At 41.0% G+C, this 26,530-nt stretch overlaps 1 protein-coding gene and 1 long non-coding RNA gene across 3 annotated transcripts in view; one reads left to right on the plus strand and one right to left on the minus strand.

Moving 5' to 3' along the window:
- The window catches only part of gcm2 (GCM transcription factor 2), a 51,105-nt gene extending 47,185 nt beyond the window's left edge, over positions 1-3,920 (minus strand). Inside the window, exon 1 of one of the 2 annotated variants that reach the window (XM_043719021.2) lies at positions 3,593-3,920. The gene's annotated coding sequence lies outside the window, so the exon portion shown is untranslated. Of the gene's footprint in view, positions 1-2,477; positions 2,569-3,592 lie in introns of those variants that run through there. The other variant, XM_043719020.2, reaches the window with a different exon arrangement.
- LOC148141166 (uncharacterized) lies at positions 1,852-16,668 on the plus strand. Its single transcript, XR_015752906.1, has 2 exons — positions 1,852-2,350; positions 15,232-16,668. It is a non-coding gene; the product is annotated as an uncharacterized LOC148141166 (long non-coding RNA).
- Positions 16,669-26,530: the final 9,862 nt, after the last annotated feature.

Below are 26,530 nucleotides of genomic sequence, written 5' to 3' on the forward strand. Positions count from 1 at the left end.
GTATACCTAGGTAATACATTTTGATCCTTGGTCATACTTGTTCGTAAATATTGATTTGCACCACACTGAGTTAAATTGAAATTCAGCAAATGAATAGAAAGCCAAAACGAACACAATCAAATTTTTACACTACTTTTCCTATTCATCCCTAATGACTTATAGAGTCATATAGAGTATTACAACACAAAAGGAGGTCATTCATCTCATCAAACACATGTCAGCTCTTTGTAGAGCATCCTCTCAGTCCCATTACTCTAATTTATTGCTATCATGTGGTCTCACCAGTGATTTATAGAGGAGTAGGATCACTTTCTTGTTTTATACTCTATGCCTCTATTTATAAAGCGAAGGATTCTACAAGCCAGCTTAACAACTGTTTTAACTTGCCTGACCACCTTCAGATAATCATGCATGTGAGCATCGAGATCTCTCTGCTCTAACATTATCCTCAAAGACTGAGTCTGTATTGTCTCTGTGTTACTTCTATCAAAATGCATTATCTCATATTTCTGTACATTGAAATTAATCTGCCAGTTGTCTGTCTATTTGGCTGACTTGTCAACTTTCCTCTGAAGTGTCTCAGCATCGCCTCATAATTTATGATTCTTCTTAGCTTAGTATTAAAAAAAGTACAAATAAACCTTTCACAATTCTATGCTGACTGTCCTTAATTAACTCAAGACTCCAAATACTTGCAGATTTATTTCTTGGTTATTGTTTCTATCTTTGAATTCTTCTGCCCTATCTTTGGAACTCCCTGACCTAGAAGGATGTGGACGGGGAGGTTTAGATTACTTACAGTGTGGAAACAGGCCCTTCGGCCCAACAAGTCCACACCAACCCGCAACCCAAACAGACCCATTCCCCTACATTTACCCCTTCACCCAACATTACAGGCTATTTAGCATGGCCAATTCACCTAACTTGCACATTGTTGGATTGTGCGAGGAAACCGGAGCACCCGGAGGAAATCAACACAGAAACTCCACCCAGAGAGTCGTCTGAGGCGAGAATTGAACCCAGATCTCTGGCGCTGTGAGGCAGCAGTGCTAACCACTGAGGTATTGAACGTAATCAAAACTGAGATTGATAGACATGTTAAAAACATCAAGAGATACAAGGATTGTGCAGGAAACTTGTGTTAAAGTAGAGGATTATCTATGATTTAATTGAATGGTTGAGTGGGCTCAAAGGGCTGAATGGTTTACTCCTGCCCCTTTCTCTTATGTAAGCAGTTGTGGATGATAGATTTTAACCTGACCAGCCAGTAATTATTAGAAATGGTGTTTTACTATATCTTGGCTAAGGATACACATTTGCCTCTTTCTATGGTATTTCTTCAAAACCTCGGGAATATTGGAAGCCCTTGTATCATCTTCTTCATTTAGCACCTTCACACTCGAACGCCAGCCATCTGGACCAGATGTCTTATCTACTTTAAACATAATAAACCTTCCACTAAATCCTTCCAATTTTTTTCATCCCATTCAGTACCTCTAGTGTCTCTGCTTTTCATTCTTAATAAGTACCAATGGAAATTACTCATCAAAAATTCTAACCTTGCCCTGTGCCTCCCTATTTGCCCTTAATTGGCTCCCTATTACTTGCAATTTGAATGTTAATATAAAACTTTTGGCTCCCCTTTGAAGGTGACTGCCATCATATTCCCACATTGTCTTTTAATCATTCGTGTTTTTCTCCTCAGTGCCCTCATCAGTTTCATGTATTTGACCCTGATTCTTGCTTGAACAGTTCACCTGACATGCATCATATTCCCCTTCTTTCTGCTTACTAATTCTATGGCTTTGAATCCCTGGCTTTCTACCCTTGCTGGAACATTACACTTTGCACCTTAAACCTCTTCTTTCAAGATCATCCATTGTTCTATGAGAGCTTTTTTTTAAACCCCCTCTCAACCTTTGCTTCTGTTTTAATCTAAGATCCCCTCTTATCTCGTTCAATTATAAGTTCTGGTTTAGATCTTCCCTTCCTCTTCCCCATTACTAATCTAAACTTTATGCTGCAATGATCACTCTTACCCTCCGCAAGCCACTCCTTTAATGTAAGGAAACACATGCTGATTTTATATACTGCATTGAGCTTAACAAACAGTTAATATGTTTTACTGATATTGACTAGGTCACCTGAATAAACTCTCCAGCTCTTTATTGAGAGTTATTCAATTTTCTGTGTTCACATAATGCAGCAGGCAGGACACGACTTTAACATTTTGTCTGGTAGACTACAACATTGCACGCCCCCAGCGGTATACTCAAGAATCAAATCTCTGGAGTGGAACTTCAACCCAGAATGTATTGATGTACAGGATTGAACATGACCACTGACCAAGGTTAGTGATCTATGCAATATAAAAGCTGGCAATTGTTAGCTTAGAGTTACTGCTTCATTGAAGATTGTTGGCGTTACTTCAATATTTTTAAAACAGGTGATCGATTTAGGAAAAAAAAAGTCTTTACCTCGCTAAGTATGGCACATAGTAGCATCGATGACCGGAGGATTGGTCAAAGAGATTAGTTAAAATGAGGAATGCGAGGTAGGGTCTCAGAAGCCTGTAGGTAATTACGGAGGTTAGGGCCGAGCAGCTGAAGGCATCAGAGATGAAGCGATTATATTTAAACATCCGCAGGAAGCCTGAATTAGAGGGACGCAGCTATCATAGAGGGTTCGGGATTGGGGGAGTTGGGGAGAGTTGTATCGGATGTTTCTTTTGGATGGGACTTCACTCAAAGCTGCCACCTTCCGGAGCCCAAAGCTTTACAGGAATCTCGCTTCGGATGCTTTCGCTGAAATTCGAGAGGTTCCAATAACAACTCTTTGGTTCTTTCGTAATTTAGTTTTGTTCTAACATTGGGAACCAATTTTTGTGTGATCCAGTGGGAATAACGTCTTGTTTCAGATTGTATTCTCGACACGGAAAAGACGGAAATACATTAAGGGCGCTCATCGCCGATATGATCAGTTATATGTCAAAACGGGGTTATTGTCCCGAACCTTCCTCCCGCAAGAGAAGCTCACATTGAGACATGGACCGCAATTGTGTATTAGACGGAATCCGAATTCTCACACATTGCACCGTACTTACCCCGGGAATTTGAATAATATGGGGAAGAGTTATGCTGTTTTAAAAGGTTACTGGATCCAGTTAAGTCTGCCTTTCCCCCATACCTGTAAGTTTCGCCAGTAGTTTCTGTTTCAGATTTCTAATATCCATAGTGTTTTGTTTTAGTTTGGAAGAATTACGCTGCCCGTCCCCCACCCAGAATGTGACCCACATTGATCTCAGTGTTGGAGAGTTGGGCCCGATATTTTACAAACGTTTATCCCCAGACTCTCCCGCTGCTAATTACGGACTTAACATAATTGGAGCTGTGCCGAAAAGACGGAAAACAACATTTTAAAAAATCTGGGTAATTGAGATCCTCATAAGATATATCTGCAATTACATGTTTTAAGTGGGGAGATATAGGCAGGAACTCGGATATACTCTGCAGAACAATTGCCGAATTATAAAATTCTCTATTAACAAAATATCCCAACATAATATTAAAGATGTGGTAATACCAAACCTTACCTTGAAATGTTACATCCGCTTCTCCGTTAGATTTACTGAGGTATAACCGCAATTTGTGACGATTACCGGGAAAGGAAGCCATTGTTTTAGGAACACGAAGCAAAGTTACTGGTCCTCAGTGACTTGACGATTCTGATATTTCAATCGAGCTTTTGAAAGTGTTCAGTTTCTATCGTAACACTAAAATGGTTTGTAACCAAGCTGTAGCAGACCATAAAGAAAAACTGAAACTTTGGGGGGAAAAAATAACAGACGAATGCAACAAAATAAAACAAAGAGCGGCTGATACGAGGGACCTGGAACAAATCAACACAGACATTACTGGAGAGTGTCAGCAGCATCTGTGGGTAAAACAGTTAACCTTTCGAATCTAGTGATCCTTCTTCAGAAGTCTAAACATTAACTGTTTCTCTCTCCACAGTGCTGTCAGACCAGCTGAGTTTCTTCAATTTCTGCCTGTTTGTTACGAAGGAACGCAATATTAGCTTAAATTTTGACAAGTTTAGGGAGACAGAAAATAAAATTCATGCCTGAACCGGACTGCCCGGAGGAATAGTGTTGTCAGACTAACTTTCTAACAAGTTTGAGCACTGAGGCAATACTACATCGTAACGATAAATATCAGGATGCACAGCACATAGATCGTTTCCCGGTAAGCTAAATACAATGGGACTGACATAGAAAGGTAGGGAGGAAATAAAATGATTCGACCCAGGATCTGAAGGTAGGAAATATCCAGGTTCTTACTCTTGCGTTTCATTGAATTATATACTTTTAGAAAACTTTGATAGTTAATATGAATCGAGCTGAACTAAGATGATTTCTAGATATATAAGTAAACCTGAGAATGATCGAGCTTTTTTATGTAACCAAAAACATTACAGGGGCCGGCATTTCCAAATGTTAATCACTTTAAAAATGGAAAATATTGGGCAATTTGAACAGTAAAACTTTGAGCATTGCGCGTACGATATTAATCAGTGAAAGAGGTGTAAGTGAATGCTGGATGCTGGATGCTGCAAGCTAACTGGGTTGGGATTCCGATCAAAGAAGCGCCGAAATTATTCGCAGAAGAAGCAAAATCCATCACCGTCAAAAGTTCAAAGTAGCAGGTTATCGAATTCATAATGTTGGCATTGTTTTTTTTCATTTGATTCATGTTCACTTTCAAAGTCTCTAGTGCCCAGAGAATATTTAAACCTTTTGATAAATATTATATTTACAGAAGAGCTAAACTAGCGAAAATGGTGTGTGGTTTATCTCGTTTTTCACGCAAACGACTTTTCTTCATATCATTGTATTTTAAACCGTCGTTATTGAAACTAACCGAATACATTGGGGGGAGAATTGGAACACAAAATCAGCTATTAAAAACTCGTAACCATTTAGGACGAGAGAGGGTAAATTCAGGAAAGATGTTCGCAACGAGCCATAAGTCCAGAACCAGGGGTCACGGTTTAAGGCTGAGTAAGCCATTTAGGACTAACGTGAGGAGAAAGATTGAATGTTTTCAACACGGAATTAGACGTAGATCTTCAAGACAAAGGGATCAAAGGATATGGCGAGAAAATGGGAACAAGGTACTGAATTGGATGATCAGCAATGATCATACTGAATGGCCGAGTAGGCTTAAGGACTCACTAGCCGACTTCTGTTCCTATTTTCTAAGTTTCTCGGAAGCAGTGGTAGAAACAGCCACAATGCTGCTGGAAAGGGAGATATTCGATACATTGCCTAAAATCAAATAATATTTTAAGGAATCTCCAAATGGACGAAAGTGAGATAGAGGGAGAAAAATGTGTCATGCTCTAGATAAAGCTTAGAGCCCAGGGAAGGGAAAATAATTTCACCAATGGTAGAACAATTAAAATCAGGATCAGAGCGGAGATGCAGATAACCTACGGATTTCTTGAGCTAGGGGAGATTACAGAGTTGGGAGAGACATGAAGAGAGGAATTTGAAACAAGGATATGATTTCTAAATCAGGATGTTGTTTGACTGGGACCCAGAGTAGATCAGTAAGCACAGGGCTGATAGGTCTCTGTTAGGACCTGCAGGTAGCAGAGTTTCAGTTGCCCTCAAGTTTATAAAGGCTAGAATCTACAAGATTAACCAGGAGTCAGAAGTGTATTAGGATAACAGAGGACTGAATAAGGATTTCAGCAACAAATGAGTTGTGAAAGCGACAATTTTGGGCAATATTAGGTAGATGGAAAAAAGGGTTCATAAGTCAATCAAGAAGTGAAAGGGCAGACTCTCATTTATACCAGAAATGTTGGTAACAGCCACACCAGCACAAAAGACAGGAAATGTTAAATATAAAATGGAGCTGTGCCCAAAGCAACTAACTTCTATGTTTTCAGCAATCTTTTCCTTCAGCTCAAGATTTAATTAATGCAGTGGATTCAGTCATAAATTTGGCCATGCACCCAATATGAAATTGAGAGATGCTGCAGATTCCATGGCTTACCTTAGGGTATTTTATTATGTAAAAGGCAATATACAAATAGAAGTTCTTAATTCATCAAATTACACTCATCCTTTTAGTCACTTAGGCAGGTACCATTATAAAGCATTATCAAGTCAAAATGTGTTCAATTTCCCCCAATAAAATGACTGTTACATATTAATGAAACTATTAAATGGTCCAGCATATCTTTCTCAAGTCATTTTCAGTTACTCACAGGAGGAAGACCGGACACTCCAATCAAATACAAATATATATTTTGTGGTGAACCCAGTTTTGATAAAATTATATCAAATTAGCATTCTCAAATACAGCAGGTTTTTTTCAATAGAAAGAATAATTGAGACAAAGTCATTCCAATGTGTTACATGAATGCAATGTATCATTACAGCTACAGAGCACTGAGTAAAGCAGGCTCAGAGGGAAATAAGTGAGATGGAGAGACAAAGTGGGAAATTGAAATATCAGATGAGTAGATCTTAATAAAAAGATCAGTTGAGGTCAAGAGACCAGATTGTGGGATCCAGATAGAATTAAAATATTGAAGCTGGAAGAAAAGATCTGCAGTATAGGGAGACCAATAGCTCAAGAGATGTTAGAAATGAAGATGTTGGAAGAACAGCTCAGTGCTGTGTGACCTTGAAGTTTATTAAGGTGAGGCTGTACTGGGATAAAGCTGAAGTGTTCGCAGAAAATAAATTCCACTGGAATTGCTTAATTGTGCATGACTGACAGTTCTATTTCAACTCAGCTGACCATACAATATCCGAAGAGGTGGTGCAAGCAGGCAAATTGGCAACATTTAAGTGTAATATGTATGGTTACATGAATAGGGAGGGAGTAGAGGGATAAGACTGAATCCCTCTACTGCCCTTAGTAGGTTTGTTTTTTAGTTTAGTTAGGGCATGATGATCGGCACAGGCTTGGAGGGCCGAAGGTTCTGTTCCTGTGATATACTTCTCTTTGATCTGTTTGGTCTTTGACTTAGTTTAGCAAATCTTGGCAAATGCTTTTGAAGACATTAAAACAACTTCAGAATGTGTTCAGCTGTGTTAATTTATGTTAAGCTAAGTTAATTTAATGGGAATTAAATGAAGTAGGAATTTACAATCAGATAGGTTTCATGGCCTTTACTGTTAGAAAAGCTGCAAGAAATTAACACATATTACAATTTAGTAGATACATACGCATGCTTATTTTATGTTCTTGTTTTCATAGTTTATTTAAGAATGTTGATTAATTAATGTCTAAAACAAAGTCTAATATGATAGATTCATAGAGTCATAGAAATGTACAGCACAGAACTGATACTCTAAATTCGAAATTAATCTCGTCCCATTTGCCAACATTTGGCCCCTATCTCTCTAAACTCATCCAATTCTTATAGCCATCCAGATGCCTTTTAAAATGTTATAACTGCCATCTCCTCTGGCAGCTCATTCCATTCACACACTACCCTCTGCATGAAAACATTGCCCCTTAGGTCCCTTTAAAATCTTTCACCTTAAACCTACACCCTATAGTTTTGGACTCCCCTACCCTGGGGAAAAGACCTTGATTATTCACCCTATCAATGCCCCTCATGATTTTATAAACCTCTATAAAGTCACCCCTCCGCCTCGACACTCTGGGGAAAACAGCCCCAGCCTATTCAGCCTCTCCCTATGGCTCAAATCCTCCAACCCTGGCAGCATCCCTGTAAATCTTATCTGAACATTTCAAGTTTCACAACATCTTTCCTATAACAGGGAGACCAGAAATGAATGTAACATTCCAAAAGTAGCCTAACCTACATGTTCTACTGCCATAACATGACCTCCCAACCTCCATACTCAATGCTCTTACCAACTAAAGCAAGCATACCAAACACCTTCTTCACTACACTGTCCACCCATGACTCCACTTTCAAGGAACTATGAATCTGCACCCCACAGCCTCTTGTTTAGATTAGATTAGATTACTTACAGTGAGGAAACAGGCCCTTCGGCCCAACAAGTCCACACCGCCCCGCCGAAGCGCAACCCACCCATACCCCTACATTTACCCCTTACCTAACACTACGGGCAATTTAGCATGGCCAATTCACCTGACCTGCACATCTTTGGACTGTGGGAGGAAACTGGAGCACCCGGAGGAAACCCACGCAGACACGGGGAGAATGTGCAAACTCCACACAGTCAGTTGCCTGAGGCGGGAATTGAACCCGGGTCTCTGGCGCTGTGAGGCAGCAGTGCTAACCACTGTGCCACCGTGCCGCCCACTAAGTGTTCAGCATTGCCCCTTAGTGTTCAGCAACACTCCCCAGGAGCTTACCATTAGTGTATAAGTGCTGCCTTGATTGGCCTTTCCAAAATGCAGCACCTCACATTCATCTAAATTAAACTCCATCTGCCACTCCTTGGCCTATTTGTCCATCTGATCAAGGTCCCATTGTACTATGAGGTAACCTGCTTCGCTGTCCACTACACCACCAATTTTGGCGTCATCTGTAAACTTATTAACCATAACTCCTATATTCACATCCAAATCATTTATATAAATGACAAATAAAAACCTGTGTACCCAGCCTCAATTCTCGCAGCTGGTTACAGGCTTCCAGTCTGAAAAGCAACTCTCTACTGCCACCCTCAGTTTCCTCCTTTTGAGCCAATTTTGTATCTAACTGGCTAGTTCTCCCTGCATTCTATGTGATCTAATCTCGCCATATGGAACCTTGTTGAACATCTTGTTGAAGTCTCTCTACCGTCATCAATCTTCTTCGTCACTTATTCAAAAACTGAATCAAAAGTGAGATTAAGAGAGCCAATAGGCAGTGTGTTCCCATTAGGGTGAAAGGTAAGGTGAGTAAGGAATGCTGGATGAGTAAATAAATTGAGGTTTTGGTCAAGAAAAAGAAGGAAGTATATGTCAGTTATAGACAACAGAGAGCAAGTGAATCCATAGAAGAACATAAAGTCAGTAGGAGTATACTTAAGAGGGAAATCAGGAGGGCAAAAAGGAACATGAGATACCTTTGGCAAATAGCGCTAAGGAAAATCCAAGGGCAAAAGGGTAACTAGGGAGAAAGTAGAACCCCTCAAAGATCAGCAAGGCAGCCTACGTGTGGAACTACAAGAGATAGGAGAGATACTAAATGTGTATTTTGCATCAGTTTATATTGTGGAGAAGGACATGGAGGATATAGAATGTGGGGAAATAGATGGTGACATTTTGAAAAATGTCCATATTACAGAGGTGAAAGTACTGGATGTGTTGAAATGCATAAAAGTGGATAAATTCCCAGAACCTGATCAGGTGTACCCTAGAACTCTGTGGGAAGCTAGGGAACTGATTGCTAGGTCCCTTGCTGAGATATTTGGATCATTGGCAGTCACAATTGAGGTGCCAGAAGACTGGAGGTTGGCTAATGTGGTGCCACTATATAAGAAAGGTGGTAAGGAAAAGGGAGGAAACTGTATACCGGTGAGCCTGATATCAGTTGTGGGCAAGTTGTTAGAGGAAATTCTTAGAGAGAGGATGTACATGTATTTGGAAAGGTGAGAACTGATTAGTGATAATCAGCATGGCTTTATGCGTGGGAAATCATGTCTCGCTAACTTGATTGAGTTTTTTGAAGAAGTAACAAAAAGGATTGATGAGGGCAGAGCAGTGGATGTGACTTATATGGTCTTCAGTAATGCATTCAACAAGGTTCTTAATGGTAGACTGGTTAGATCACATGGAATACAGGGAGAACTGGCCATTTGGATATAGAACTGGCTCGAAGTTAGAAGGCAGAGGGGGTGGTGGAGGGTTGCTTTTCAGACTGGAGGCCTGTGTCCAGTGATGTGCCACAAGGATCACTGCTGGGTCCACTGTTTTTGTCATTTATATAGATGATTTGGATGTGAATATAGGAAGTATAGTTAGTAAGTTTGCAGATGACACCAAAATTGGAGGTGTAGTGGACAGTGAAGAAGGCTACCTCAGACTACAATGTGATCTTAATCAGATGTGTAAAAACAATGACTGCAGATGCTGGAAACCAGATTCTGGATTTGACTGGTGCTGGAAAAGCACAGCAGTTCAGGCAGCATCCGAGGAGCAGGAAAATCGACGTTTCGGGCAAAAGCCCTTCATCAGGAATACAGATGGGCCAAGGGCTGAGGAGTGTGTAATTTAGATGAATATGAGGTGCTGCATTTTGGAAAGGCAAATCACGGCAGGACTTATACACTTAATGATAAGGTCTTGGGCAGCATTGCTGAACAAAGAGACTTTGGATTACAGGTTAATTGTTCCTTGAAAGTGGAGTCACAGGTAGATAGGATAGTGAAGAAGGCATTTAGTATGCTTACCTTTATTGGTCAGAGTATTGAGTACAGGAGTTGGGAGGTCATGTTGTGGCTGTACAGGACATTGGTTAGGCCAGTTTTGGAAGATTGTGTGCAATTCTGGTTTCCCTCCTATTGGAAGGATGTTGCGAAACTTGAAAGAGTTCAAAAAATTTACAAAGATGTTGCCAGGGTTGGAGGGTTTGAGCTATAGGGAGAGGCTGAACAGGCTGGGGCTGTTTTTCCTGAAGTGCCGGAGGCTGAGGGGTGACCTTATCGAGGCTTATAAAATTACGAGGGGCCTGGATAGGATAAATAGACAAAGTCTCTTCCCTGGATTGGAGGAGTCCAGAACTAGAGGGTATAGATTTAGGGTGAGAGGGGAAAGATTTAAATGGGACCTAAGGGGCAACATTTTCACACAAAGGGTGGTGCAGATATGGAATGATCTGCCAGAGGCAGTGGTGGAAACTGATACAATTACAACATTTAAAGGCATCTGGATGGGGAAGGGTTTAGAGGGATATGGGCCAAGTGCTGGAAAATGGCAATGGATTAATTTAGGACATCTGGTCAGTATGGACGAGTTGGACTGAAGGGTCTGTTTCCATGATGTACATCTCCGTGACTCTAAAGTAGTGACATACAATTTCCCACACCCACAGTCATGTTGAATATCCCTGATGAGTCCTTGCCTTTCCAAATACATGTAAATCCTGTCCCTCAGAACCCATTCTACGAACTTACCACCACTGAAGTCAGGCTAACCAGTTTACAGTTCCTCAGGTTTTCTTTATCACCTTTCTTAAATAATGGTACCACCTTAGCCAACCTTCAGTCTTCTGGCACCTCACATGTGGCTATCGATGGTACAAATATCTATGTAAGGGGCCCAACAATCACTTCCCTAGCTTCCCACAAGCCCACAAGGTTCTAGAGTACACCTGATCAGGTCCCAGGGATTTATCCATCTTTATGCATTTTAAGACATCCAGCAACTCCAGCTCTGTAAAATGGACAATATTTAAGCTATGGCAATTATTTTGCCAAGTTCTCTAGCTTCCTTATCCTTCTCCACCATAATCACTGATGTGTAATACTCATTTAATGTCTCACCCATCTCATGCAGTTCCACACACAAGCGGCCTTGCTGATCTTTAGGGGGCTCTACTCTCTCCCTAGTTACTCTTTTGTCCTTAATGTCACTGTAGAATCTCGTCAGACTCCCCTGAATCCTACTTGCCAAAGCTATCTCATGTCCCCTTTTTGCCCTCCTGCCTTAATGCTCTTGTAGGAAGTTACTCGATCCCTCCTGTCTATACCTGACACATGCTTCCTTTCTTTTCATGACCAGAGCCTCAATTTCTCTAGTCATCTGGCATTCCCTACACCTACCAACCTTGCCCTTCACACTATTAGGAACAGGAGAAAGCGAGGACTGCAGATGCTGAAGAAGGGCTTATGCCCGAAACATCGATTCTCCTGCTCCTCGGATGCTGCCTGGCCTGCTGTGTTTTTCCAGCACCACATTTTTCAACACTATCAGGAACATACTATCGCTAGACTCTCGCTATTTCATTTTTGAAGGCTTCCCACTTTCCAGCCACTTGTGAATATCCACATCATCCCCATTAACTTATGAATGTTCTTGCCTCATACCATCAAAATTGGACCTCTTCCAATTTAGGATTTTAACTTTTAGATCAGGTCAATCCTTTTCCATCACTATTTTAAAATGAATAGAATTATGGTCGCTGGCCCCAAAGTGCTCCTCCAGTGACTCCTCAGTCACTTGCCCTGCCTTATTTCCCCATAGAATGTCAAGTTTTGCTCCTTGTCCAGTAGATACATCCATATACTAAATAAGAAAATTTTCTTGTACACACTTAACAGATTCCACTCCATAAAAGCCTTTAAATCTATGGCAGTCCCAGTCTATGCTTGGAACATTAAAATCTCCTTCCATTACAACCATATTATTGTTACAGACAACTGAGATCTCCTTACAAATTTGCTTCTCAATTTCACACTGACTATTGGGGGTCTATAGTACAATCCCAATAAGGAGAAAGTGAGGTCTGCAGACGCTGGAGATCAAAGCTGAAACTTTATTGCTGGAACAGCACAGCAGGTCAGGCAGCATCTAGGGAACAGAAGATTCGACGTTTCGGGCACATGCCCTTCTTCAGGAATCAGGGCCTGAAGAAGGGCATGTGCCCGAAACGTCGAATCTTCTGTTCCCTAGATGCTGCCTGACCTGCTGTGCTGTTCCAGCAATAAAGTTTCAGCTACAATCCCAATAAGGTGATCATCCCTTTCTTATTTCTTAGCTGCACACAAGTAATTTCACTGGATGTAGTCCCCAGAATATTCTACCTAAATACAGCCATAATGTTATCCCTAATCAAAAATGCCAGTAATCCTCCTTTTTTGCTCCCTTTCTATCTTTCCTATTTCATCTACACCCTGGAACATTATGCTGCCAGTCCTGGCCATCCCTGAGCCATGTCTCTGTAACTGCTATAACATTGCAGTCCCATGTTTCCCAACCATGCCCTGAGTTCATCTGCCTTCTCTGTTACACCTTTTGCATTGAAATAAATGCAGTTTATCAGTCCTACCTCATTCTTTGCTTTGTACCTGCTTGCGACTGTTTAGTTTGCTCCTTTTCCCAATTGTACCAGTTTCAGACTGATCTCCTTTCTCACTACATCCCTGGGTGTTCCCCAACCTCTCCACCATCACTCATCTAAATCTTCCCAAGTAGCTCTAGCAGATCTCCTTTACAGTATATTAATCCCCCTCCAATTCAGGTGCAGCTGTTCTTCTTATGCAGGTCACTTCTACTCCAAGAAGATTCTAATGATCTAAAAAAGGTGTATCCTTCTCCCCTGCACCAGCTCCTCGGCCACACATTCATCTGCTCTATCCTTCTATTCCTACCTTCACTAGCACGTGGGAATGGGAATAATCCAGATATTATTACCCTCGTAGATATACTTTTTAATCTCCTGCCTAATTTCCTACATCCTGTCCTCAGAACCTTGTCCTTTTCTCTTGCCTATGTCATTGGTACCAACATGAACAACAAATTCCTGCTGGTCACTCTCCCCTTTGAGAATATTTTTCATCCTCTCAGAGATATCCTTCACACTGGCACCAGAGAGACAACATAGCAGTCTGATATCTCACTGTTGGCGACAGAAACATCTGTCTGTGCCTCTGACTAAAGAATGCCCTCTCACAATAGATTGCTTGTACTCCTCATTACAGTAGAGCCAGTCTTGGTACCAGAAATCTGACTGTCAGTGCTACATTCCCCTGAAAGTCCATCACCCCATACATTTTCCAGAACAACACAATTGCTTGAGATGGCAATAGCCACAAGAGACTCTTGCGCTATCTGCCGACCTCTCATATCTTCCCTAGAGGGAACTCATCTACCTGACTGTATCTGTGGTTTTTCTACCTTCCTGAAATTGCCATCCATCACAGCCACTGGCTCCTGTATATTCCTCATTGCCTCTTACTGCTACATGAACCAATCCACGTGATCCCATAGGATGCACGACAGAACACACTTCCTGCAGACATAATCACTGGGAACAATAAATTTCTCCTTAATCTCCCACATTTGACAGGAATAACACGTCACTCTACTAAAGGCCATCTTTGCACCTTAACAATTTACAGACCCAGAAAATAGCACAGTTTTACTGCTCTAAAACATTGTTGTAGGATAACTTAGTCCCTACATTTTATATTTTTAAAAAAATGTTATTTATTTTTACAAATTACAGTACAATGGCTCGAATGATAGATATTGCTGCCTCACCGTGCCAGGGACTTGGGTTCAATTCCACCCTTGGGTGATTGTCAGTATGGAATTTGCACATTCTGCCTGTGTTACCGGATAGAGAAGGGGTGTATAGGTCTGGGAGAGAACGTTTTTCGGAGGGTTGGTGTGGACCCAATGGACTGAATGGCCAGCTTCCACACTGTCGGGATTCTGTGATTATATTCCATGATGCTTTGACATTATCACCATACTTGAAAGCACAGAACAGTGCTAATAGGAGTAATTATCAGTATTATGACAATACTATGGCTTTAGGAGGGGTATGTTGTCCTTTCTTTTGAAAATGAAGAGAGGCTAAGTCAGAGGTTGCGAGTGATTTTCTCCAAGCCAATAAAATAAGCAGCTTGTGAGGCCTTGGAGAGTTTTTATTTTAATTGGAATAATAGAAGCAGCATGAATGGGATGGGTTAAGCTCTCACAGAACTCAGATTTTAGTTTAACCTTCAGTAGCTGTTGGGGTTTGGAAACTGCTATACTTCTGTTCCTGCTACAGCAAAACACTTGAGTTTTCACCTGATACTCTTCCTGCCTGGACTGGAGGATTGCACATAAGACAACGTATTCCATTAAATTTGCCTTTACCAAGTGTGTGTTTCTGGAATGTTATTATATTGGAACAGTTGTTTGGTAGTTATTATTCTGTTAGTTTTTCAGTAGAGTTAAATTATTTCAATTCTTATTTCTTTTGTTTGTATTTTCACTATAGTGTAAGAATAAAGTGTGTTTTGCTTCAAACCTAGTAGTTTGACCAAATTGCATCTGGAATACATTGCCTTACACCTGCCTTTAAAAATTAAGAAAAAGTTGGTATCTAGTCTACCTTATTAATATATTGTGAGGGTGTTTGGTCTGGTCCATAACAGTCTGACTTTCTCTTTGCAATCTGAAATCAGGTCCAAGATGGCAACAAGGAGGAGCTGGTGCTTGTCTGCTCTATCAATTCTTGGTCTGTTTTTTTGTCTCCTCTTAGTTTTTTTTATTATTTCTTCTTCTCTATCAGTGATGAATCCTGACCTCTGGCGATGACTCCTGGCCTCCAATGACTGGCAACCAGTGTCTTGGCATCGCGGCCTCCTGACGTGGCATGACAATCTTCTGGCCTAGTGCAGTGCTCTCCCATAGTGGCCTAACAACGTGGCACCCTCCTGTCCTAAGACAGCAGCCTCCCAGAGTTGCATGGCAACCTCCTGGCCTGACACAGCAGACTTCCGGCATGGTGTAGTATGATGACCTAATAGCCTGGCGTAGCAGCCTCCTAGCGTGGCATCTTCCTGGCCTGACATGGCGGTCTGTAGTGATCTCCCAGTCTCATGACATTCAAAGTGAAGCCTGGTGCAGACTGGAGACTAGGTGCCAGTGTAGGCTGGGTTGGAAAACCATGGTTTAGAACTTTTATTTCTGCAATACTGCAAATATTTTTCTATTTTCTAAGATCTTGTAACTAAAGAAACTGTATCTCGGTACCTTTGTACCTAAGACGGTGCCATAAGTGGCGACATATAAACTTTTCACTATATTCATTGAGTATATGTGACAATAAAGGCTAATTGTAATTAATGTTTTCAGGAGTTGTGAGGGCCTCAGAAGCTGTGAGGGCAAAATGATATTCTAGTCATAGAGAGCAATGAAAGCAAGCGAAATGTAAAGCATCACAATCATGCAGCACAAAATGAGCGATTTCACTCATCAGAATGGTGTTGCCAGTTTGAAAGTGCTACCAATTTCCCCATTTTCTGTTGTCATTTTCCCTCATATGCTTGCAAATTTGTCTTCAGGTTTATATCTTTTTGAAAATGACTTCTGCATCTACTTAAATTACCATTCTAGGAAGTGGATTTTTGATCATAAAAGTCATAATAATCTTTTCTACTCGCTTTTCCTCCCCCCTGCATTTTTCCAATTATCCTAAATTTGTATTCTTTTACTACCGAGCTTAGTAACAGCAAAAAGTGGCCCTCCCAACTTATTCTAATAAATATTGCAATTTTTAACATCTCTACTCAACTTCCCCTTGAACTTTGCTGCTTTAAGAAGAATAATCATAGACCAATGTATGTTTCCTTTCAGTTTGTGTACCAAATGTTCATCACTACTCTTTTGCTTTTGGTGCCTTAGCCAATTTAGTATCACACTATTACTGCCTTTTAATCTTTTAATTCTAATCAAACTTCAATTTAACTAACACATTCATTATGTGAAACTTTTTCCAAGCACTTACTGAATGTTCATATCTATTAAATGTATTTAAATTTATGAAGATAGTGGGTATTAACTGGGGAATTACTTATGCTCCTCTTAATAAAAATAATCTGAAACTATGAATGTCATGTTAATGATGAGATTGTTTGTCATGTAGATCTCTGTGTATTAAATATTTATATGTCTGTGAATGATTGGAACCATTTAAATCTTTTCATAAATGGTTCTCTTGAGCATACCTTTGGTTTTTTACTCTTCGTTGAAGTACTCAGCTGGGTTTGTCAGACATCATCCAAGACATCAAATAAAATGTCCATACCTTTTTCACTGTCCAAATGATGAACATGTCTCATAAAATATTTAATTCTGATTTTAATTCACACATGTAGGGATAGGATCTTTTGACTATGGGGTCCTTGATTGGGGTTGTTAACCTGGGCCAATTACGAAGCCCTGGCTGACCAGTGTAAACCGGGGATTTAGAATCTCCTCAGCTCAGGGGACAGACTCCAAGCTGGCTGACCACAGTGTACCGTGCACATGTAAGTAAAGGATGGATTGGTGATAGGATACTGGCCTCAGTGCAGTTATTTTAGTGGCAACAGGAGAAAACAGTACGTGCCTGAAAAACATTCACTCACCACAGTCATCTTGGAGTTGGGTTAGCGTTTAGAGTCATACAGTCATAGAGATGTACAGCATGGAAACAGACCCTTCGGTCCAACCCGTCCATGCCGACCGGATATCCCAACCCAATCTAGTCCCACCGGCCAGGGCCCGGCCCATATCCCTCCAAACCCTTCCTATTCATATACCCATCCAAATGTCTCTTAAATGTTGCAATTGTACCAGCCTCCACCACATCCTCTGGTAGCTCATTCCATACACGTACCCCCACCCTCTGCGTGAAAAAGTTGTCCCATGGGTCTCTTTTATATCTTTCCCCTTTCACCCTAAACCTATACCCTCTAGTTCTGGACTCCCTGACACCAGGGAACTGACTTTGTCTATTTATCCTGTCCATGCCCCTCATAATTTTGTAATCCTCTATAAAGTCACCCCTCAGCCTCCGACGCTCCAGGGAAAACAGCCCCAGCCTGTTCAGTCTCTCCCTGTAGCTCAAATCCTCCAACCCTTGCAACATCCTTGTATATATTTTCTGAACCCTTTCAAGTTTCACAACATCTTTCCGATAGGAAGGAGACCAGAATTGCACACAATATTCCAACAGTGGCCTAACCAATGTCCCATACAGCCGCAGCATGACCTCCCAACTCCTGTATTCAATACTCTGACCAATAAAGTAAAGCATACCAAATGCCTTCTTCACTATCCTATCTACCTGCGCCTCCACTTTCAAGGTGCTATGAACCTGCACTCCAAGGTCTCTTTGTTCAGCAACACTCCCTCGGACCTTACCATTAAGTGTATAAATCCAGTTAAGATTTGCTTTCCCAAAATGCAGCACCTCACATTTATCTGAATTAAACTCCATCTGCCACTCCTCAGCCCATTGGCCCATCTGGTCCAGATCCTGTTGTAATCTGAGGTAACCTTCTTCGCTGTCCTCCAATTTTGGTGTCATCTGCAAACTTACTAACTGTACTTCTTATGCTCGCATCCAAATCATTTATGTAAATGACAAAAAGTAGAGGGCCCAGCACCGATCCTTAATTCAGTTGTGGGTAAAGAGTTGGTAAATGTTATAAGAGATAGGATTTATAATTATCTTGAGAATAATAAGTTGATTAAGGAAAGAAGACAGAGGATGGTGGTTGATGGGAAATGTTCATCTTGGAGTTCACTTACCTTCCCCTCAGCCCCACCCCCTCCCATTTATTGCTCCACCCCTCCCAGCCCACAAGCCTTATTCCTGATTAGGACTTTTGCCCAAAACGTCGATTCTCCTGTTCCTTGGATGCTGCCTGACCGGCTGTGCTTTTCCAGCACCACACTCTTCACAATACTATGTTGACTATCCTTAATCAACTTATTATTCTCAAGATAATTATAAATCCTATCTCTTATAACATTTACCAACTCTTTACCCACAACTGAATTAAGGCTCACTGCTCTATAATTATCAGTGTTGTCTCTATTCTCCTTTTTGAACAAAGGGACAACATTGCTATCCTCCAGTCTTCTGGCACTATTCCTGTAGACAATGACGACATAAAGATCAAAGCCAAAGGCTCTGCAATCTCCTCCCTGGTTTCCCAGAAAATCCTAGGATAAATCCCATCTGGCCCAGGGGACTTATCTATTTTCACACTTTCCAGATTTGCTGATACCTTCCTCTTTGTGGAATTCAATCCCACCTAGTTTAGTAGCCTGTATTTCAATATTCTCATCAACAACATTGCCTTTTTCCAGTGTGAATACTGACAAAAAATATTCATTTAGCACTTTGCCTAACTCCACGTACAACTTCCCACGACTGTCCTTGACTGGCCCTAATCTTTCTGTCGTCACTCTTTTATTCCTGATATATCTATAGAAAGCTTTAGGGTTTTCCTTGATCCTATCTTCCAACGACTTCTCATGTTCCCTCCTGGCTGTTCTTAGCTCTCTCTTTCGGTCTTTCCTGGCTAACTTGTAACTCTCAAGTGCCCTAACTGAGCCTTCACGTTTCATTCTAACATAAGCCTTCTTCTTCCTCTTGACAAGAGATTCAACTTCTTTAGTGGCCTGTTTCCACACTGTAGGGAATCTAATCTAATCTAAACCAAGGGTCCTTTACTCGACCACTTCCTCTCTGCCTGACAGGTGCATACTTAAAGCTTCACATTTCTATTGTGTCCATTCCCTGCAGTTTCCTCCCCTATCCTATGCATTCTAAATCTTATCTCATCGCATCATAATTGCCTTTTCCCCAGCAATAACTCTTGCCCTGCTGTATATACCTATCCCTTTCCATCGCTAAAGTAAACATAAACAAATTGTGGTCACTATTTTCAAAGTACTCACTTACCTCTAAATCTAACACCTGGCCAGGTGCATTACCCAGTACCAAATCCAATGTGGCCTCGCCCCTTGTTGGCCTGTCTACATACTGTGTCAGGAAACCCTCCTGCACACATTGGACAAAAACTGACCCATCTAAAGTACTCGAACTATCGTATTCACAGTCAATATTTGCAAAGTTTTTGCAAGGTTTGTGAAGGTTTGTAGCTCAGGTTGAGGTTTAGGGTGTAGCTTTGCTCGCTGAGCTGTAGGTTTGATATCCAGACATTTCATTACCTGGCTAGGTAACATCATCAGTGGTGACCTCCAAGTGAAGCGAAGCTGTTGTTTCCTGCTTTCGATTTATATGTTTGTCCTGGATGGAGTTTCAGGGGTTTGTGGTGATGTCATTTCCTGTTCATTTTCTGAGGGGTTGATAGATAGTATCTAGATCTATGTGTTTGTTTATGGCGTTGTGGTTGGAGTGCCAGGCCTCTAGGAATTCTCTGGCATATCTTTGCTTAGCCTGTCCCAGGATAGATGTGTTGTCCCAGTTGAAATGGTGTTTTTTTTTCTCCATGTGTAGGGCTACGAGGGAGAGAGGATCATGTCTTTTTGTGGCTAGCTGGCATTCGTGTATCCTGGTGGCTAACTTTCTTCCTGTTTGTCCTATGTAGTGTTTCTGGCAGTCCTTGCATGGAACTTCGCTTCACTTGGAGGTCGCCACTGATGATGTTACCTCGCCAGGTAATGAAACATCTGGATATCAAGCCTACAGCTCAGCAAGCAAACCTACACCCCATTTGGAGAGTTAAAGCCCCCATAACAACTACCCTGTCACCCTCACTCCTATCAACAATCGTCTTTGCTATCCCTTCATCTACATCTCTGGAAGTATTCAGAGGCCTTAGCAAGGTTTGAGAAGATTTGTAGCTCAGGTTGAGGTTTTGGATGTAGGTTTGCTCGCTGAGCTGGAATGTCCATTTCCAGATGTTTCATCACCATACTAGGTGACATCTTCAGTGGGCCTCAGGCAAATCACTGCTGAAAATTCCTGCTTTCTATTTATATGTTTGGGTTGCTTTAGGTTGGTGATGTAATTTCCTGTGATGATTTTAATTCCTGTGATGAAGTCACTTCCGGTTCCTTTTCTCAGGGGGGTGGTAGATGGGGGTCTAACTCGATGTGTTTGTTGATAGAGTTCCAGGTGCCTATTTGGATGCCTATAGATAACTCTATAGGGTGGCCTCTCCTTTTCTGTTTCTAACCTCAGCCCACACTACCTCAGTAGATGAGTTCTCAAACATCCTTTCTGCGATTGTAATATAATGACACATTGATTAACAGTGCCACACCACCCCCTCTTTTACCACCTTCCTTAATCTTACTGAAATATTTAAATCCTGGAACCTGCAACAACCATTCCTGTCCCTGCTCAGTGTCTCCAAAATGGTCACAACATCAAAATCCCAGGTAACAACCCATGCTGCATGTTGACCCACCTTATTCCGGATGTTCCTGGCATCGAAGTAGACACACTTCAAAGCACCTTCCTGCCTGCCAATACACTCCTGCGACCTTGAAACCTTATTTCTGACCTCACTACTCTCAACCTCCTGTACACTGGAGCTACAATTCAGGTTCCCATTCCCCTGCTGAATTAGTTTAAATCATCCCGAAGAGCATTAGCAAATGTTCCCACATCCCCCACTCCTCCTTCCGCCCCCCCCCCCCCCCGGATATTGATACCCCTCTGGTCCAGGTGTAGATCATCCTGTTTGTAGAGGTCTCACCTACCCCAGACTGAGCCCCAATTATCCAGGTATCCGAAACCTTCCTGTAGCCATGTGTTCAACTCCTCTCTCTCCCCATTCCTTGCCTTGCTAGCACGTGGCACAGATAACACAACAGAGATAACAACTCTGTTTGTTCTAGCACTAAGCTTCCACCCTAGCTCCATGAATTTCTGCCTTAAATCTTCATCCCTTTTCCTACCTACATTGTTAGTGCCTATGTGGATCAGGACTTGGGGCTGCTCCCCCTCCCCCTCAAGAATCCTAAAAACACGATCAGGGACATCACACAAACCCTGGCACCTGGGAGATTCCACACCAACTGTGAGTTTCTCTTGTTTCCATACAACCTCCTATCTGTCACCCTAACTACGGAGTCCCCAAAGACTAACGCTCTGGACCTCTCCCTTGTTTCCTTCTGAGCAACAGGGATAGGCTCTGTGCCAGAGACTTGTACCCCATGGCTTACCCCTGGTAAGTCATCTCCCACCCCACCAACTGTATCTAAAATAGTATCGTTGTTGTTGAGGGGAACGGCCATGGGGATTCCCTGCACCGTCTGCCGGTTCCCTTTCCGTCCCTGACTGTAACTCATCTGCCTTTTTCTTATACCTGGAGTGTGACTATCTCCCTGTAACTCCTCTCAATAACCCTCTCCGCTCCCGGATGATCCACACTTCATCCAGCTCCAGCTCCAATTCCCTAACGTGGTTTTCAAGGAGCTGGAGTTGGGTGCACTTCCTGCAGATGACATCAGCAGGGACACTAATGGTGACCCTTAATGGTGACATTCTGCAGGAGGAACATTCAACTGCCCCAACCTCCATTCTTACTATTCTAAATTCCTGAGGAGACTAGAAAAATAAAGAATATTTAAAAACTAGTCACTTCACCAATCCAGTGCCCAGAACCTTTTTTTGGTTAGAGGAGGAGGGTGGATGGGAGACTTTACCTAAGTAGTGTTTCGGGTAACGCACCCGCTCAAACATATTACTTCACTCACTAAGCAGTCCCATGTCAGCTCCTGCTCAGCGTGCACTTGCCTATTCACAAGCTAAGCTTTTAAAGCACTCACTGACATTCCCAGCAGCACCCTCATCAATGTTCCAGCTCTTCCTGCTGCTGAAACAAAAATAGGAATTTACTGCGTCTTACACCTGCACACAGAATAAAAAAAAGTAAACAGGAACCTCAGGGGTCATGCTCACTCTGAGAAAAAGAAAAAAAAAAGTATAAACAGGAATTTCACCCAGCATTGCCCTTGTTGAGAAGGACACTGCTTGTCACTGGCCACCTGGGTGTTTCCTTTCTTCCTGCTGGTGGAATATAAATGAAGATTTACACACTTGTTGTTCTTCACTGAGTAAAAAAACCAGGCTGAGGCAGTGGGCCATGGAGGGGTCATTATGACTGATTGCCTGCCCCCCTTCTGCGGTTACGTTCGGGCCCGGGTGTCCTTGGAGAAGGAACACATGGTGTCTCCCAACACCCTTGAGGTTTTCAGGGAGAGGTAGACACCTCAGGGTGTCGAGTGTTTTATTTCCTCCCCTGATTCTATTTGGTTTTGAACCTTGCCATCTCCTTCAGCTTTTACTTCTACTTCACCTTCACGTTTTAATCACTTAGGCACTGCTCTTGGTTAACGAGGGCACTGCTTGTCACTGGCCACTCCAGTGTTCCCTTTCTTCCTGGTGGTGGAATATGAATAAAGGTTTCTGCAGGAGTTGTTTTTTCACTGCATCCTACACTTGACACACACATGACATGGGGGCTGGGGAAAATACACACTGACGCTGTTTGGCGATAGTGTGGGGTTTTATAAAAAAAAAACAGGAATTTAGAATCTCCTCATTTCAGCAGACTGGCTCCAAGCTGGATGGCTGCAGTGCACAAGTAAATAAAAGGTGACAGGATACCAGTCTCTGGCAGTTATTTCAATGTAGGAATCAAAAATGCCAAGCACAGATGTGTTTTGCTTTGGATAGGAATGTAACCAATGTCTACATATGCACTTCATTTTTCCATTGGTGATTCAGATTCCAAAGAACATTGGAAGGTAATTACCGTGCGCTTCAACGATTTAAAGTTGCTTTATACCTGTTTTAACAATTGTCACACAAATTATATTTTTTTGTCTGAAACATGGTTTCCAACCTTCATTTTTTTTGCAACCATCTTTTCTGTCAAGTTTTATTCTAGAAATCAGGTAATGAAGTATATAATTGAAGCCAAAGTATACACATTTTTAGAAGAATGTACTTGTAGAAGTACATGTTGCTGCTGTACACCGCCTAATCCAACAGTCACAGTTTCCATTTGTTCCAATTTAAAGGATCACAGATGAAGTTTCAGATAATGCAATAAGATATAATTGGTATACAATTAACATGCACAACCTAACTGTCAGCCAATCACCACTGTCTTGGATTTGCACTTCTGTAGTTATCAGATCATAATTTTCCACACTCCTTAAAGTGAATGGACAGAACCCAGTGACCAAGTGGCCATGCACAGAAACTGAAACATTCAGCCCATCAGTTCTGCATTTCAATGAAGACAAAACAGGTGTTGTAAAAGATGTACCAGAATACATTGGATATTTTATATTTTACTTTTCAATGCAAATATACCAATAAGGAACAAATAAAGTATGTAAATTACTTGGAATCAGAGAATTAGTCTTTATTAATACCTGATTTAAATTGTACACAATCGCTGATTCATATGCATTTGAATTCCCTGTCATAATTACCCATTTTTATTAATCCATGTTATAGTGTCACAATGATAAAATACAGATCGTTATTCTTTCAAATTTCATCAACCAATTTAAAAGAATTTGGGATTGACAGAAAAAAAATGTTAGAATGAACTAGGATATTCTAAATAGTCAGTCACCTAAACTGAAGGTAGCCAAACTCACAGGAATAAATTGGAAAAGACTATGTAAGGGATAGCCACCCAGACATTAAATTTCATCATATGGAATGTATTGTTCACAACAAAGTCATCTTGGGGCTCAGATGTTTGCCCTATAGGTATTTTGGAAACAAAGAGTTAGATTTAAAACTTGTCATGCAAAGAGTAGAATGGATCATCATCTTCCATTTATATCCAAGGATAAAAGTGAAATAACAATTTACCACCAAACTGTCTTCTAAAATGGATTTTCCTCATTGTGGACCAACAGTCAGATTGTCATCTAATGATATATAGATATTGATAGACACATGAACTGGAGATAACAGAGTGATAGAAACCATATATAGGCATTATGTATAAATAAAGATTAGGAATTGTTCGAAGGCTTAGTGGGCTGAAGGACTTATTTCCGTGTGCATTGTATTTTACAGCCAGTTCTCCTATAATGCGCATTGATTAAATGCAATTTGTTTGTAATGCAATTTGTGAATTGCAGACTTTTTTTAAATAAAAAAATCTCCTATTCACTGTTACATGATTCCATCCCCTGTATCAGCTGAACAGCAAAATCCAGCCTCAGGACCCTCTGTATGCAAAATGCATATTCAGTGTGTTTAGCTATAACAGGAATGCAATCAGCTGTGTGAGCCTTGAAACTTAGCTTGAAACTGGGAATTGTAGTCTACATTGAGAAAGAACTTTATTTCAAACTGGGAGGAGAATCTTGAAGAGAACTAGACTGCTGTGTTAGTATCACTTGGTCAGGCAGCTGGTGCACTTTCTGGTGAAGAGCTGAATGGAAGGCATGGTGCTGTAGTCAGTGCTTTTAGTGTTAAAGTGTTAGATTTACTGTATTATTTCATTAAAATATAGGATTTAAAGATTACTTATACCCTGTTATAGTTTGTGTTAGACTAACTACTATTTTTGTTTTTGTTTCTGGTATTTTTCTGGTGGGCGGCACGGTGGCACAGTGGTTAGCACTGTTGCCTCACAGTGCCAGAGACCCGGGTTCAATTCCCGCCTCAGGCGACTGACTGTGTGGAGTTTGCACATTCTCCCCGTGTCTGCGTGGGTTTCCTCCAGGTGCTCCGGTTTCCTCCCACAGTCCAAAGATGTGCAGGTCAGGTGAATTGGCCATGCTAAATTGCCCGTAGTGTTAGGTATAGGAGTAAATGTAGGGGTATGGGTTGGTGTGGACTTGTTGGGCCGAAGGGCCTGTTTCCACACTGTAATCTAATCTAATCTAATTTTTGGTAGTTCACCCCAACCCTGTTTTTCGACAGGCCCCATTATTTACATTGCATGATTTTCTAAAGCAGGGTGTCACATGGGAATGCAACTACCGCATTATTGGAAAACTACCTGTGTTGTATAATGGTCTCGGGAAGACATTAACAAATGCAAAGTACTGGATATAGATACAATGGCTCAGATACTTACCCATGCAAAGAATTTCTTGAAAATACACACTGGAATGAATATTTCAAGGGAGACTCTTGACAGTATTTTTGGCAGACAGTTGAATAGAAGATACTGTCTCCATTTTCTGTCTCTGAAAATGTTGGCACCTGGATCCCACAGAAACAGATAAAAACAAAAACCATAAAGGTTTTTGCTGACTACATCCAAGAGACCAACTAATCATCATCAGCCCCAGGTTAAAATTCAATGGCGGAATTACAACTACAGAATTCTAAACCATATAATTCTTAATCTCCCCTTGTATTGGACTTGTGTGTGTGGCCAAGGGACAAACTTGTATCTTTCTCTTGAGTTCTGCAGTCAATACACTTGTTCTTTCTTTAACTTAAGAAAAGCTTGTTAGTTGGTTCCTTACTTTTCACAGAAAAAATAATTAAATGCATTTTTAATTTGAGAAAGTTATATCCAAACTCATACAAAAACAATTTGTTTTTGTATACTTGCTGTGACTTTGAAGAGATGGGAGTCAATTTACTTCTTCTAGCCTGGTAGTAAAAATATATATATATTCCCTTTTTTTTAATAAATATTGATAGCTGATTAATTTGTGGTGCTCTTTCCAAATGATCTGTTTTCTGAAGTTTTATTGTTGCTTTGTACATGTTATCATACAGACATTAAAAAATTAAAATTGTTTTACCATTTCTGTTTTTAAATTATTTATTTTTATATTTCAGGCTAGAGTTTTCTCATACTCTAATTATTCCTTCCATATTATTTGTTTTTCTCATTCTTTACTGTTTTTATATTCTGTCCAATCTTCTGACTTGTCACCTGTTTTTGCACACTGATATGCTTTGTCATTAAGATTCATAATACGTTTTAAACTCTTTGGTTCACATCCTCTCCTTGGAACTCTTCTTTCTCAATGAAATGATTCTGAAATATCTCCTTAAATATCTGGCACTGATTCTTTATTGATCCACCCCTTAACTATTGCTGATTCTAGTTTTGAAC

The sequence above is a fragment of the Chiloscyllium plagiosum genome, unplaced genomic scaffold (genome assembly GCF_037043375.1).
Source record: "Chiloscyllium plagiosum isolate Xiang-an unplaced genomic scaffold, Cpla_swu_hap1 HiC_scaffold_34, whole genome shotgun sequence".
Classification (NCBI taxonomy): Eukaryota; Metazoa; Chordata; class Chondrichthyes; order Orectolobiformes; family Hemiscylliidae; genus Chiloscyllium; species Chiloscyllium plagiosum.